This window comes from Balaenoptera borealis (assembly GCF_965194805.1).
Source record: "Balaenoptera borealis genome assembly, chromosome: 9".
NCBI lineage: Eukaryota > Metazoa > Chordata > Mammalia > Artiodactyla > Balaenopteridae > Balaenoptera > Balaenoptera borealis.
The window spans coordinates 116120775-116134341 of NC_138873.1; the positions used below are offsets into that span (position 1 = coordinate 116120775).

General features: G+C 34.5%; 1 protein-coding gene across 2 annotated transcripts in view; it reads right to left on the reverse strand.

The window, feature by feature from the left end:
- The window catches only part of LCA5 (lebercilin LCA5), a 62501-nt gene that overhangs the window by 9859 nt on the left and 39075 nt on the right, over positions 1-13567 (reverse strand). The window lies entirely within an intron of this gene.

Here is a 13567-nt window from a genome sequence, read left to right on the forward strand (position 1 = left end):
TCATAACACATACACTCCTGGGACTTCCCTGGTGGTCCAGTGGGTAAGACTCTGCGCTCCCAATGCAGGGGGCCCTGGTTCGATCCCTGGTCAGGGAACTAGATCCCACATGCATGCCACAGCTAAGAGTCTGCATGCCGCAACTAAGAAGTCCACATGTCACAACCAAGAGTCTGCATGCCACACCTCAGAAGTCCTTATGCCACAAGTAAAAGATTGCACATGCTGCAACTAAGACCCAGCACAGAAAAAATAATAAATAAATATTAAAAAAAAAAAACACATACACTCCCAACACCCAAGCACCAAAACATATTAAACAAATACTGATAGATCTTAAGGGAGAAACTGACAATACAATAATAGTAGGGGACTTCAATACCACACTATCAGCAATGGAAAGACTGTCCAGATAGAAAATCAGCAAGGAAATGTTGGAAGCACACTTTAAAACAAATGGACTAACAGACATATATAGAACACTACATCCAACAGCAGCAGAATACACATTCTTCTCAAGTGCACATGGAACAGTCCCCAAGATTGATCATACTGACCACAAAACAAATCTTAGCAAATTTAAGAAGAATAAAATCATACCAACTATCTTTTCTGACCACAATGGTATGAAAATAGAAATAAACAACCAGAGGAAAGTGAAAAGATTTATAAATATGTGGAAATTAAACAACACACTTCTAAACAACCATTAGGTCAAAACAGAAATCAAAAGGGAAATTTAAGAATTATCTCAAAACAAATAAAAATGGAAATACAACATACCACATCTTGTGGGATGCAGTAAAAGCTGAAAGTTTAGAGCCTTAATGCATATATTAAGAAATTAGAAAGATCTCAAATAAACAACCTAACTTTACACTTCAAGAACTCGAACAAGTTAAGCCCAAAGTTAGCAGAAGGAAGGAAATAATAAAGATCAGAATGGAAATAAATGAAGTAGAGACCAGAAAAACAATAGAAAGGATCAATGAAACTAAGAGCTGGTTCTTTGAAAAGATAAACAAAATTGACAAACCTTTACTTGCACTAAGGAAAAAAGAGAGCATTAGAAGTGAAAGAGGAGACATTACAGCTGAACTACAGAAATGCACTGAATCATAAGCAACTAGTATGAAAGATTATATGCCAAAAAGCTACATAACCTAGAAGAAATGGATACATTTTTAGAAACATACAACCTACCAAGACTGAATCAGGAAGAAACAGAAAATCTGAACAGACTAATGAGTAATGAGATTGAATCACTAACCAAAAAACTCCCAACATGGAGGAGAAAAGATCAAGATGGTGGAGTACGGGGATGTGGAGCTCACCTCCCCCCATGAACACATCAAAAATACACCTACAGGTGGAACAATTCTCACTGAAAACTAACTGGAAACTGGAAAAAGGACTGTACAACCAAGGCTGTAAGGAAGATACACAGGTAATCACACAGGAATGGAAGAAAAGCGATTGGGTAGGGACCTGTGCTCCTGGGAGGGAACTCAGAGGAAATAAGAAATTGCAAAAGTGGATACCCACCCTGGGGAGTGAGTGGGTCAAGCCACAGACTGGGTGTCCCAGTCCTGGGGTCCGATGTGGAGGAGACAAGCCTCCTGGACTGCTCGGACAGACAGAAAGGCTGGAGAAGCCTGGACTCTACTCATGAGGCGTGAGCACTGGCCTGCCTCTGATGCAGGGTGAAGAGAGGTCTGCTCTAGCAGCTGCCGGATTTCCCACAACCGTGCCACTCTGGGCCCCACTGTACCACACCTCAACACCTCCCTACCCCATAAACACAGAGAAACCATTCAGGCTCCCCTCCCCTGTGGAGCACAGTGGAGGCTGGGAACAGCAATCAGCTGTGAGGGGAAAAGGGGTCTTGCCTCTGAGGAGAGGTCTGGGTGGTTGCTGGGTTTCCCACAACCACCTCACCATGCACCCCAGCCAAAGCCAAGTGAATGCTCTGGCTCTACTCAGTCTGTGCCACAGTGTGGCACTGGATGTGGGACAGCCATGACCAGGGAAAAGACTCTACCATGGGTTGCACCTGAAGGAGCCACAGATACCTACACAAGCAGTGCGTTGAACCTCTGTATGTGAAAGGCCCCACTTGCTTCAGCACTCCCTACTCCGGGGCAAAAGTCTTGGTGCTGGGAGAGAGAAAAACACACACTTAAAGGGAACAGAGGCAGCTTGAGCCTGACACAAAGGGCTTCTGCTTCAGCAACTTGGGATCAGACCCCGCCCCTGACAGAGAGGTGACAGCCAATGAACAGAGAGAAAGTCCCATCTCACACCAGGAGCCAACTCTAGCCCCTCCATCCCCAGTCACACCCCACTACCAAGGTAAGAGCTGCCAGCACAACATCAGGAAAGATGTGACTGGCATCCACATCAAATCCAGCCCTCCCATCAAAGGCACTGGGCATGTGCAGTCTGCATAGGGACACTCCCAAATAAGAACACCCCTTCAAGACCACAAAAGATCACTGCTTCACCTTAGCTCATAGAAGCAGAGAAAAGCAAAATTAAAAGGCAGAGGAACTATTCTCAATTCAAAGAACAAGATAAAAACCCTGAACAAATAATGAAATGGAAATAAACAACTTAACAGATAAGTAATTCAAAACATTGGTAATAAAAAGCTTAACTGAATTAGGTAAAAGAATTGATCTTAAACACTGAACATTTTAACAAGGAATTAGAAACAAAAAATAAAAAAACACCCAATCAGAAATGAAGAATTCAACAGCTGAAATAAAAAACACACTAAAAGGAATGAATAGCAGGTTAAGTAATATGGAAAAATGCATAACTGACCTGGAAGATATAATCATGGAAATCACCAAATCAGAACAGCAGAGAGAAAAACACGTTTTATAAAGTGAAAGCAATCTAAGAGATCTCTCCAATAACATTAAGTGTTCCAACATTTGCTTTATAGGGGTTCCAGAAGGAGAGAGAGAGAAGGGGATCAAAAATAGATTTGAAGAAATTATGGTTGAAAACTTCCCAAATCTGAAGGAGGAAACAGATATCCAGATACAGGAAGCAGAGAGGGTTCCAAACAAGATGAACCCAAACAGACCCACACCAAGACATACAATTAAAATGGCAAAAGTTAAAGAGAATTCTAAAGGCAGCAAGAGAAAAACAAAGTGTCATATATAAAGGAATCCCCATAAGGCTATCAGCTGATTTCTCTGCAGAAACTTTGCAGGCCAAAAGGGAGAGGCATGATATAGTCAAAATCCTGAAAAGGAAAAACCTGCAACCTATGATACTCTACCCAGCAAGATTATCACTTAGAATAGGAGAGATAAAGAACTTCTCAGACAAGCAAAAACTAAAAGAATTCAGCATACTAAACCTACCCTAAAAGAAATGTTGAAGGGTCTTCTCTAAATTGAAAAGAGGTAAGAACCTGTAGGAAAGGGAAAATCCCAGTAGGAAAGTCAAATACACAGTAAGGATTGAAGATCACTTAAATAAGCCAGTATGTAGATTAAAAGACAAAAAAAGTATAAAAGCAACTATAACTAAAATAAACAGTTAAGGAACAAGCAGGAAGATGTAGAATATGATATCAAATACACAAAATGTGGGTTATGGAGGTTAAAAATGTAGATCTTTTAGAATGTGTTTGAATTTAAATGACTACCAGTTTAAAACAAGTAGATATAATTATGAGTCAACATATATGAACCCCATGGTAACCACAACTGGAAAACAAGTAATAAAATGGCAATAAGTATGTACCTATTAATAATTACTTTAAATGTCAATGGACTAAATGCTCAGATCAAAAGACATAAGGTGGCTGACTGGATTTAAAAAAAAAAAAAAAAACAAGACCCTTGAATATGATGCCTACAAGAGACTCACTTCAGGGGTAAAGACACACACAGTGTGAGTGGATGGAAAAAGATGTTTCATGCAAACAAAAATGACAAAGTGTGGGTAGCAATACTCAGACAAAATCATATCAGACTTTAAAATAAAGACTACAATGAAAGACAAAGAAGGCCTTATACAGTGATAAAGGGATCAATACAAGAGGGTATTACACTTGTTAACACAAACACACCCAATACAAGAGCACCTAAACATATAATGCAAATACAGACATAAAGGGAGAAATTGACAACAATACAACAATAGTATGAGATGTTAACACTCCACTGACATCAATGGACAGATCATCAAGACAGAAAATCAATAAGGCACAGAGGCCTTAAATGACACAACAGACCAGTTAGACTTAATTGATATCTACATGAGACTACATGCAAAAAAAGCAGAATACACATTCATATCAAGCACACGTGGAACGTTCTCCAGTACAGATCACATACAAAGTCACAAAACAGCCTCAACAAATTTAAGAGGACAGAAATAATTTCAAGCATCTTTTCCAACCACAGCAATATAAAACTAGAAAATCAACTATAGAAAGAAAAGTGGATAAAGAACAAACGTGGAGATTAAACAACATATTACTAAAAAAACTATGGTCACTGATGAAATCAAGGAGGAAATAAGAAAATACCTCAAGACAAATGAAAATGAAAACACAACTTTCCAAAATCTATGAGATGCAGCAAAAGCAATTCTAAGAGGGAAGTTCATAGCGATACAGGACTTCCTCAAGAGCAAGAAAAGTCTCAAACAACCTAACCTACCACCTTAAAGAATTAGAAAAAGAGCAAAGCCCAAAGTCAGGAGGAAGGAAATAATAAAAATCAGAGGAAATAAAGATTTTTAAAAAGTAGAAAAAGATCAATGAAACCAAGAGCTGCTTTTTTTTAAAGATAAACAAAATTGATAAATGTTTAGCCAGGCTCACCAAGAGGAAAAGGGAGAGGACCCAAATGAACAAAATAAGAAATGAAAGATGATAAATAACAACCAATACCACAGAGATACAAAAAATCGTAAGAGAACACTATGAACAGTTATATGCCAACAAACTGGACAATCTAGAGGAAATGGACAAACTTCTAGAAACATACAGCCTGCCAAGACTGAGTCAAGCAGTTTTTTTGTAATAAAAAAAAACCCCCAGCAAACAAAAGTCCAGGACCAGATGGCTTTACGGGGAAATTCTACCAAGCATTTAAAGAACTTATATCTATCCTTCTCAAACCATTCCAAAAAACTGAAGAGGAGATAACACTGCCATATTTATTCTACAAGGCCACCATTATCCTGATGCCAAAACCAAAACAAGACACTACAATAAAAGAAAGTTACAGACCAATATCTTTGATGAATATAGATGCAAAAATCCTCAGGCAAAGTACTCGCAAACGGAATCCAGCAATATGTAAAAAGGATTATACACCATGATCAAGTTGGATCTATTCCAGGGTCACAAGGATGGTTCAATATTCGAAATCAATCAATGTGAACACCACATTAACAAAAGGAGAGATAAAAATCATATAATCATCTCAAAAGACACACTCGAAAAGCATTAGATAAAATTCTACATGCATTCATGATAATAACTCTCAACATAATAATGGCCATTTATGACAAACCCAGAGCCAGCATACTCAATAGTGTAAAGCTGAAAGCCTTTCCACTAAATTCAGGAAGAAGACAAGGATGCCCACTCACACCACTTCTATTTAACATAGTACTAGAAGTTCTAGCCACAGCAATCAGACAAGAGAAAGAAATAAAAGGCATCCAAATTGGAAAAGAAGAAGTAAAACTGCCACTATTTGCAGATGACATGATACATTACATAGAAAACCCTGAAGTCTCCACCCCAGAACTATTAGAATAAATGAATTCAGCAAAGTTGTAGGATACAATATCCGTATACAAAAATATGTTGCGTTTCTATACACTAATAATAAACTATCAAAAAGAGAAAGTAAAAAAAAAAATCCTGCTTAAAATTGCATCAAAAATAATAAAATACCTAATAATGAACTTAACCAAAAAGGTGAAAGACCTACACTCTGAAAACTAGAAAACACGAATTGAAGATAAAAGAAGAAATGGAAAGGTATCCCATACTCTTGGATTGGAATAATTAATATTGTTAAAATGGCCATACTACCCAAAGCAATCTACAGATTTAATGCAATCCATGACATTTTTCACTGAACTAGAACAAGTAATCCTAAAATTCATATGGAACCACGAAAGACCCCAAATTGCCAAAGTAATCTTGAGAAAAAAGAACAAAGCTGGAGGTACTACCCTACGAGATTTCAGATTATATTACAAAGCTACAGTAATCAAAACAGCATGGTACTGGCACAGAAACAGACACATAAATCAATGGAACAGAATAGAGAGCCCAGAACTAAACCCATACACCTATGGTCAATTAATCTATGACAAAGGAGGCAAGAATATAAGGAGAAAAGACAGTCTCTTCAATAAGTTGTGCTGGGAAAACTGGAAAGCTACATGTAAAATAATGAGATTAAAACATTTCCTTACAACATATACAAAAATAAACTCAAATGGATTAAAGATCTAAATGTAAATAAGACCTGAAACCACAAAACTCCTAGAAGAGAACATAGGTGGAAGCCTCTTTTACATAAATCCTAGCAATATTTTTTTGGATCTGTCTCCTACGGTAAAAGAAATAAAAGCAAGAGTAAACAAATGAGACGTAATTAAACTTAAAAGTTTCAAACTTAAATCCCATTCTATAGGTTGTCTTTTCATTTCAACAGAAATGAAACAACCAAAACCAAACAAACAATCCGATCAAAAAATGGGAAGAATATCTGAACAGACATTTTCCTAAAAAAGACATACAGATGGCCAACAGGCACAGGAAGAGATGCTCAACATCATTAATTACTGGAGAAATGCAAATCAAAACCAAAATAAGATATTGCCTCACACTTCTCAGAATAGCTATCATCAAAAAGAATACAAATAATAAATGTTGGCAAGGATGTGGAGAAAAGAGAACCCTTGGTGGGAATGTAACTTGGTGCAGCCACTATGGAAACCAGTATGGAGTTTCCTCAAAAAACTAAAAACAGAACTACCACATGATCCAGCAATTCCACTCCTGGGTATATGTCCATAAACAAAACTAAAACACTAATTTAAAAAGATACATGCACCCAATGTTCATAGCAACACTTTTTACAATAGTCAAGACATGGAAACAACCCAAGTGCCCATCAACAGATGAATGGATAAAGAAGAAGTGGTATGTATGTATGTATGTATGTGTGTGTGTGTGTGTATACATGCACACACATAATGGAATATTCCTGTCATAAAAAAGAATGAAATTCTTCCAACTGCAGCCACGTGAATGGACCCAGAGGATATTATGCTCAGTGAAAGAAGTCAGACAAAGAAAGACAAATACTGTATGATACCACTTATATGTGGAATCTAAAAAACAACACAAATGAATGTATATGCAAAACAGAAACAAACTCACAGATCTAGAAAGCAAATTAGTGGTTACCAAAGGGGAAATGGAAGGGGAGAGGGGCAAATTAGGGGTACAGGATTAAGAGATATAACCTACCATGTGTAAAATAGACAACCAACAAGGACATATTATATAGCATAGAAAATTATAGCCATTATCTTGTAACAACTTTTAATGGAATGTAAACTGTAAAAATACTAAATTACTATCCTGTACACCTGAAACTAATATTGTAAATCAACCATATTTCAATTTTAAAAATTTAAATTAAAAAAAAACAAACCAAAAAACCTCCCAACACGGAAAACTCCATGACTACACAGTTTCATTGGAGAATTCTACCAAACATTTAAAGAATTAACACCAATCCTCCTCAAACTGTTCCAAAATATCGAGGAGAACAGAACACTTCTGAACTCAGAAATTCTAAGAAGCCAACATTACCTTGATACCAAAATCAGGTAAGGATACTACACAAAAAAAGAGAAAACTATAGACCAATATCCCTCATGAATATAGATGCAAAAATTCTCAACGAAATATTAGCAAACTGAATTCAAGAACACATTAAAAGGATTACACACCATGGCTTAGTGAGATTTATCCCTGGGATGCAAAGATGCAAATACAAAGATGCAAATATATCACATCAATAAAATGAAAACTAAAATTCATGTGATCATCTCAAAAGATGCAGATAAAGTATTTGACAAAATACAATATCCTTTTATGATTAAAACCGTTAACAGATTGGGCATAGAGAGAATGCATCTCAACATAGTAAAAGACATATACAACAAGCCCACAGCTAACAATATACTCAGTGGAGAAAAACTGAAAGCATTTCCTTTAAATCAGGAACAAGAGACAAGGATGTACACTCTCACCCCTACTATTCAATACAGTACTGGAAGTCCTAGCTAGAGCAATTAGGCAAGACAAAGAAATAAAAGGCTTCCAAATCAAAAAGGAAGAAACAAAACTGTCACTATCTCCTGATAATACAATCATTTATATAGAAGACCCCGAAGAGTCGATCGAAAAACTGTTGGATCTAATTAATGATTTCAGTAAAATGGCAGGATATAAAATCAATATACAGAAGTCAATTGTGTTCCTTTACACTAAAAATGAAGCAACTGAAAAAGAAATAAAGAAAACTATTCCATTCATAATAGCATCAAAAACAATAAAATACTTAGGAATAAATTTAACAAAGGATGTGAAAGATCTGTACAATGAAAACTACAAGATTTTGCTGAAATAAACCAAAGAACACACAAACAAATGGAAAGACATAACATATTCATAGATTAGAAGAATTAATATTGTTAAAATGGCTATACTACCCAAAGCCATCTACAAATTCAATGCAACCCCCATCAAAATACCAAAGACATTCTTCACAGAAATAGAAGAAACAATCCTAAAATTTATGTACAACCACAAAAGAATCCAAATAGGCAAAGCAATCCTGAGAAAAAGGACAAAGCCAGAGATATCACACTTCCTGATTTCAAACTATACTACAAAGCCAAAGTAATAAAAATGGTATGGTACTGGCACAAAAATAGATACCAAGATCAATGGAACAGAATAGAGAGCCCAGAATTAAGTCCCAGCATATACGGTCAACTAATATATGACAAGAGAGCCAAGAACACACATGGGGAAAGGATAGTGTTTTGAACAAATGGTGCTGGGAAAACTGGAAAAAAGACATGCAAAACAATGAAGCTGGACCTTTATCTTACACTGCTCACAAAAATTAAACTGAAATGGACTAACGACTTAAATATAAGACCTGATACCATAAAACTCCTAGAAGAAAATGCAGAGAAGCAGCTCATTGTTATTAATCTTGGCAATGATTTTTTGCACATGACATCAAAAGCGCAAACAACAAAAGCAAGAAATCAACAAATAGAACTATGTTAAATTCAAAAGCTTCTGAAGAGCAAAAGGAACAATTTACAAATTGAATAGACAACATACAGGATGAGAGAAAATTTTGGCAAACCATATATCGGATAAGAGGCCAATATCCAAAATATATAAAAAACTCAGTCAACTCACTAACAAAAATACAAGCAATCCAATTTTTAAAATGGGCAGAAGAACTAAATAGACATTTTTCTAAAGAAGGCATCAAAATGGCCAACAGGCACATGGAAAGATGATCAATAAGGGAAATACAAATCAAAACCACAGTGAGATATCACCTCACACCTGTTAGAATGGCTCTCAAGAAGGCAAGAGACAACAGGTGCTGGCAAGAATGTGATGAAAAGAGAACCCTTATACACTGTTGGTGGGAATGTAAACTGGTCCAACCACTATGGAAAATGATAGGGAGGATCCTCAAAAATTTAAAAATAGACCTACCATACAACCCAACAATTCCACTTCTAGGTATATACCCAAAGGAAATAAAAACAGGATTTTCATGAAATACATGCACTCCAATGTTTATCACAGCATAATTCACAATAACCAAGATGTGGAAACAACCCAATGTCCATCAGTGAATGAATGGATAAAAAGATGTGAATATATATACACATAACAAAATTTTTTTAGCCATGAAAAAGGAGGATATCCTGCCATTTGTGACAACATGGATGGACCTTGAGCACAATATAGTGAGCAAGATAACTGAGACAGAGAAAGACAAGTACTGCACAATATCACTTATATGTGGAATCTAAAAAAGTCAAACCTGTAAAAAGAGAGTGTAAAATGGTGGTTACCAGGGGATGAGGGCTGGGGGGATAACTGATGGTGTTTAAGGGTACAAACTTGTAATGAGGAGTAAATAAGCCATAGAGGTCTAATACACCATATAATGAATGTAGACAATAATACTGCACTATAATTATGTAACACTGATAAACGTCACTACAATGACAGTCATATTACAATATTTAAGTGTATCAAAGTAACACACTATACACCTTAAATTTATCTAAATTTATTATACAATGTTACATGTCAAATTTATTCAATTAAAATATTTTCTTTTAAATAACTTAAGTTGTCAAGATACCATTTCTAACATCTGGATGAAAAAATGCCTTTTATTGATATAATTATAAAATTTTACTACAAATGTAATAAGTGTTTACTTTAAAATATTATAAAATCACAAAGAACAGAAAATTTTAAAAAGTGACAGTCTATCACTCTGTGATAATCACTGCCACCATTTTGGTGTGTATAATTTGAGACTTTTATACATTTTTCTCAGTAAATAATATCATAAATGCCTTTCTATGTCAATAAACACACTAATACCACAAAAATTTTTAATGAGATAACATTCTGTTTTACAGATTATCAAAATGTATTTAATCATATTCTGCTGCTCAACATTTGAGAACTTCCAATTTTTCCTATGGTGAACATCCTATTACACATAAATTTAAGCTTATTTTTTATCATTTCCTCAGGGTAAATGTTAAGAAATTAAGTTTCTGGGTTGATAGACATTTATATGATTTTAACACTTTTCAAAAGCATTACCAAAATGCCTGCTGGAAAGATTTTAACAGTTTACATTCTCTTCAAAAGTCTAGTAGCCTTTATTTTACTATATTCTTGAAATAACTGGATATTGAAATTTTTAAATCTATTGGACTAGCCAAAAAGGATATTAATATTTTAATTTGTATTTCTTGGATTAATACTGAAGTTAATTTTTATGTTTATTGGCCATCCATAGTCCTTATAAACTTTTTATATAGTGTAATAGGAATTTAAAAGATAATGACACAATGGGGGAAAAAACAATATTGAAAAACAAAACAAAAAGGCTAAGAATTTTCCAGAAAGAAAAATATAAAAAGAAGATATAAAAAGATATAAAAAGGAGAGATAGAGCCAGAAAAACCATCACGAGAAAGACTGGATCAGGAAAGAATCATCAATGGATGTTAAATTTTGATGCGGAATAAGATATATAAATTCCAAGTGGCTCACCACAGACAGCTTATTGGTTTCACTGAAGGGGAAAAATAGTAATTGTATATATGGTGTACAATCATTGGTAAGGTGATCAAAATTAACATCAACAATAAAGGACAGGTGAAGATCATGTACCTCTAGCTATGATATCTTAAGAAGGAAATTACATCACCTATTCAGTATTCTAGCCAAGAATACAAAAACCTCAGTCTAATAACAATAAAACATCAGAGAACTGCAAATTAAGAACATTCTATTAAATGAAAAGGGATGGGGTACCATATTCTTCAAAAGTGTGAATGTCGTAAAAAAGACAACAAAAGTATGAGGAAATGTTCCAGATTAATGAAGGCTAAAGACATCTAGACAACCAACACACTACTTGACTCTAGATTGGACCTTGTACTAAAGGAGTAAAGTGGCATAAAAGACATTATTAAGTCAATTGAAAAAACTATATTGTGGAGAGATTCGAGAAAATTATTTTACAAATGTAAATTTATATCATAATTATACTGTGTTTATACAAGGGCATATCCCTATTCTTAGGAAATAAAACCAGTGTATTTAGGGGTAAAAAGCATGATGTGTGGAACTTTCCCTCAAATAGTTTTTTAAAAATTTACATATGTACATGTATGTGTTCACATATGACAGAGAGCATGTGTACATAAGACAAATGGGGTAACATGTTAACAAAAGATGAATCTGCGTAAAGAGTATGAGAGTGTTGTCAGAACTACATATATATTTGCAACTCTCTGTAACCTTAAAATTATTCCCATATAAAAAGTTTATTTAAATAAGTGTACCCTTAGATATTTGGAGGCAAAACAGGAAACCGCTATACTTAAAGAAAAAATGTTAAAAGCTACTGGAGTTAAAAAAAAAAAATCAAGTTCTAAGTGATAATAACTGTCAACCTAGACTCCAAGACCCAGTAAAATTATCATTCAAGAGTGAAGATAAATTATGTACAAAGATTGGAAAATTTTACCACTCAGAAGCCCTCACTGAAAGAATGACCAAAAGATAAGAAAGACAATGAACCCTGAAGGAAAGGTGCAGTAATGAGCAACGGTGATATGCAAGTAACAATGGTGAGCAAAGAAACTAATGGTAAATCTCATAAGCATGGTTAAAAAATTGAGGAGTTTCAAAATAAGGTAAATTAAAACAGACAATAATAATGTGGAAGATGACATGAGAAGAGACTGGAGAAAGTGTTCTACTGTCCTGAGAGAATTTGAAAAAAATATAGATATTAATTGCTTCAGATTTCCTTAATTCAAGTACACATATCTTAAAAATTCAAGGCTAAACTCTAAAAGAATAGTAGTAGAATCTGTCATTCTGAAATCAATGGAAAGTCAGGGTAAAGGGTTAAGAGGCAGGAAGTAAAAAAAAGCAGCAGAAAGAAAAATGATAATTTTGTTTTTAAAGATAACCCACATAGATCTAACTATCTCAGTGATCCCAACAAACGTAAATAAATAATTTTGTGGAATGAGATATTCTTATGTTGGATTCTTTTTAAAAATGAATTTAGTCAAATATTGTACAAGCACAGAGATAAAACATTAACACACAAAAAGATGAAAGTAAAAGAAAAAATATATTAGGCAAAAAAAAAAAAAAAGTAGTGTAGATTAAATAGGCTTTAAGACAAAAAGCATTATTAGGGAGAGATAGGAATTTTTATTCAACATTGAAAAAAAAAAAATCACCAGAAAGGCAAAACAACCCTGAACATGTTTTAGTTTCAATTCTGAACCTATAAATAACACAGCTTCCAAACATGCTACGTTTTTTGGCAAGCTTTATCAAGAAAAAGAAGAGGTACATATTAACTACATTAGGAATAAAAATGGGGTATGCAACTATAGAAGTGACAGAAATTTAAACATCATAAATACTATGAAAAACCTAATGCCAACAAATACAAAATCTGAGATAAAATGAATAATTTTCCAGAAAAATATAAATTATTAAAACTAAAAATATAAGATCTGAATCAATCTACAAATGAGTAGAAAAAATTTAAAAAAACAAACTAACAAGCACTAGATCCAGGTTTCAGAAGTGATAATCTACCAAGTTTTAAGACAGAGATATTCCCTATCTTTTATAATCTCTGAAAGAGAACAGAAAGAAGAAAAAACTCTCCAA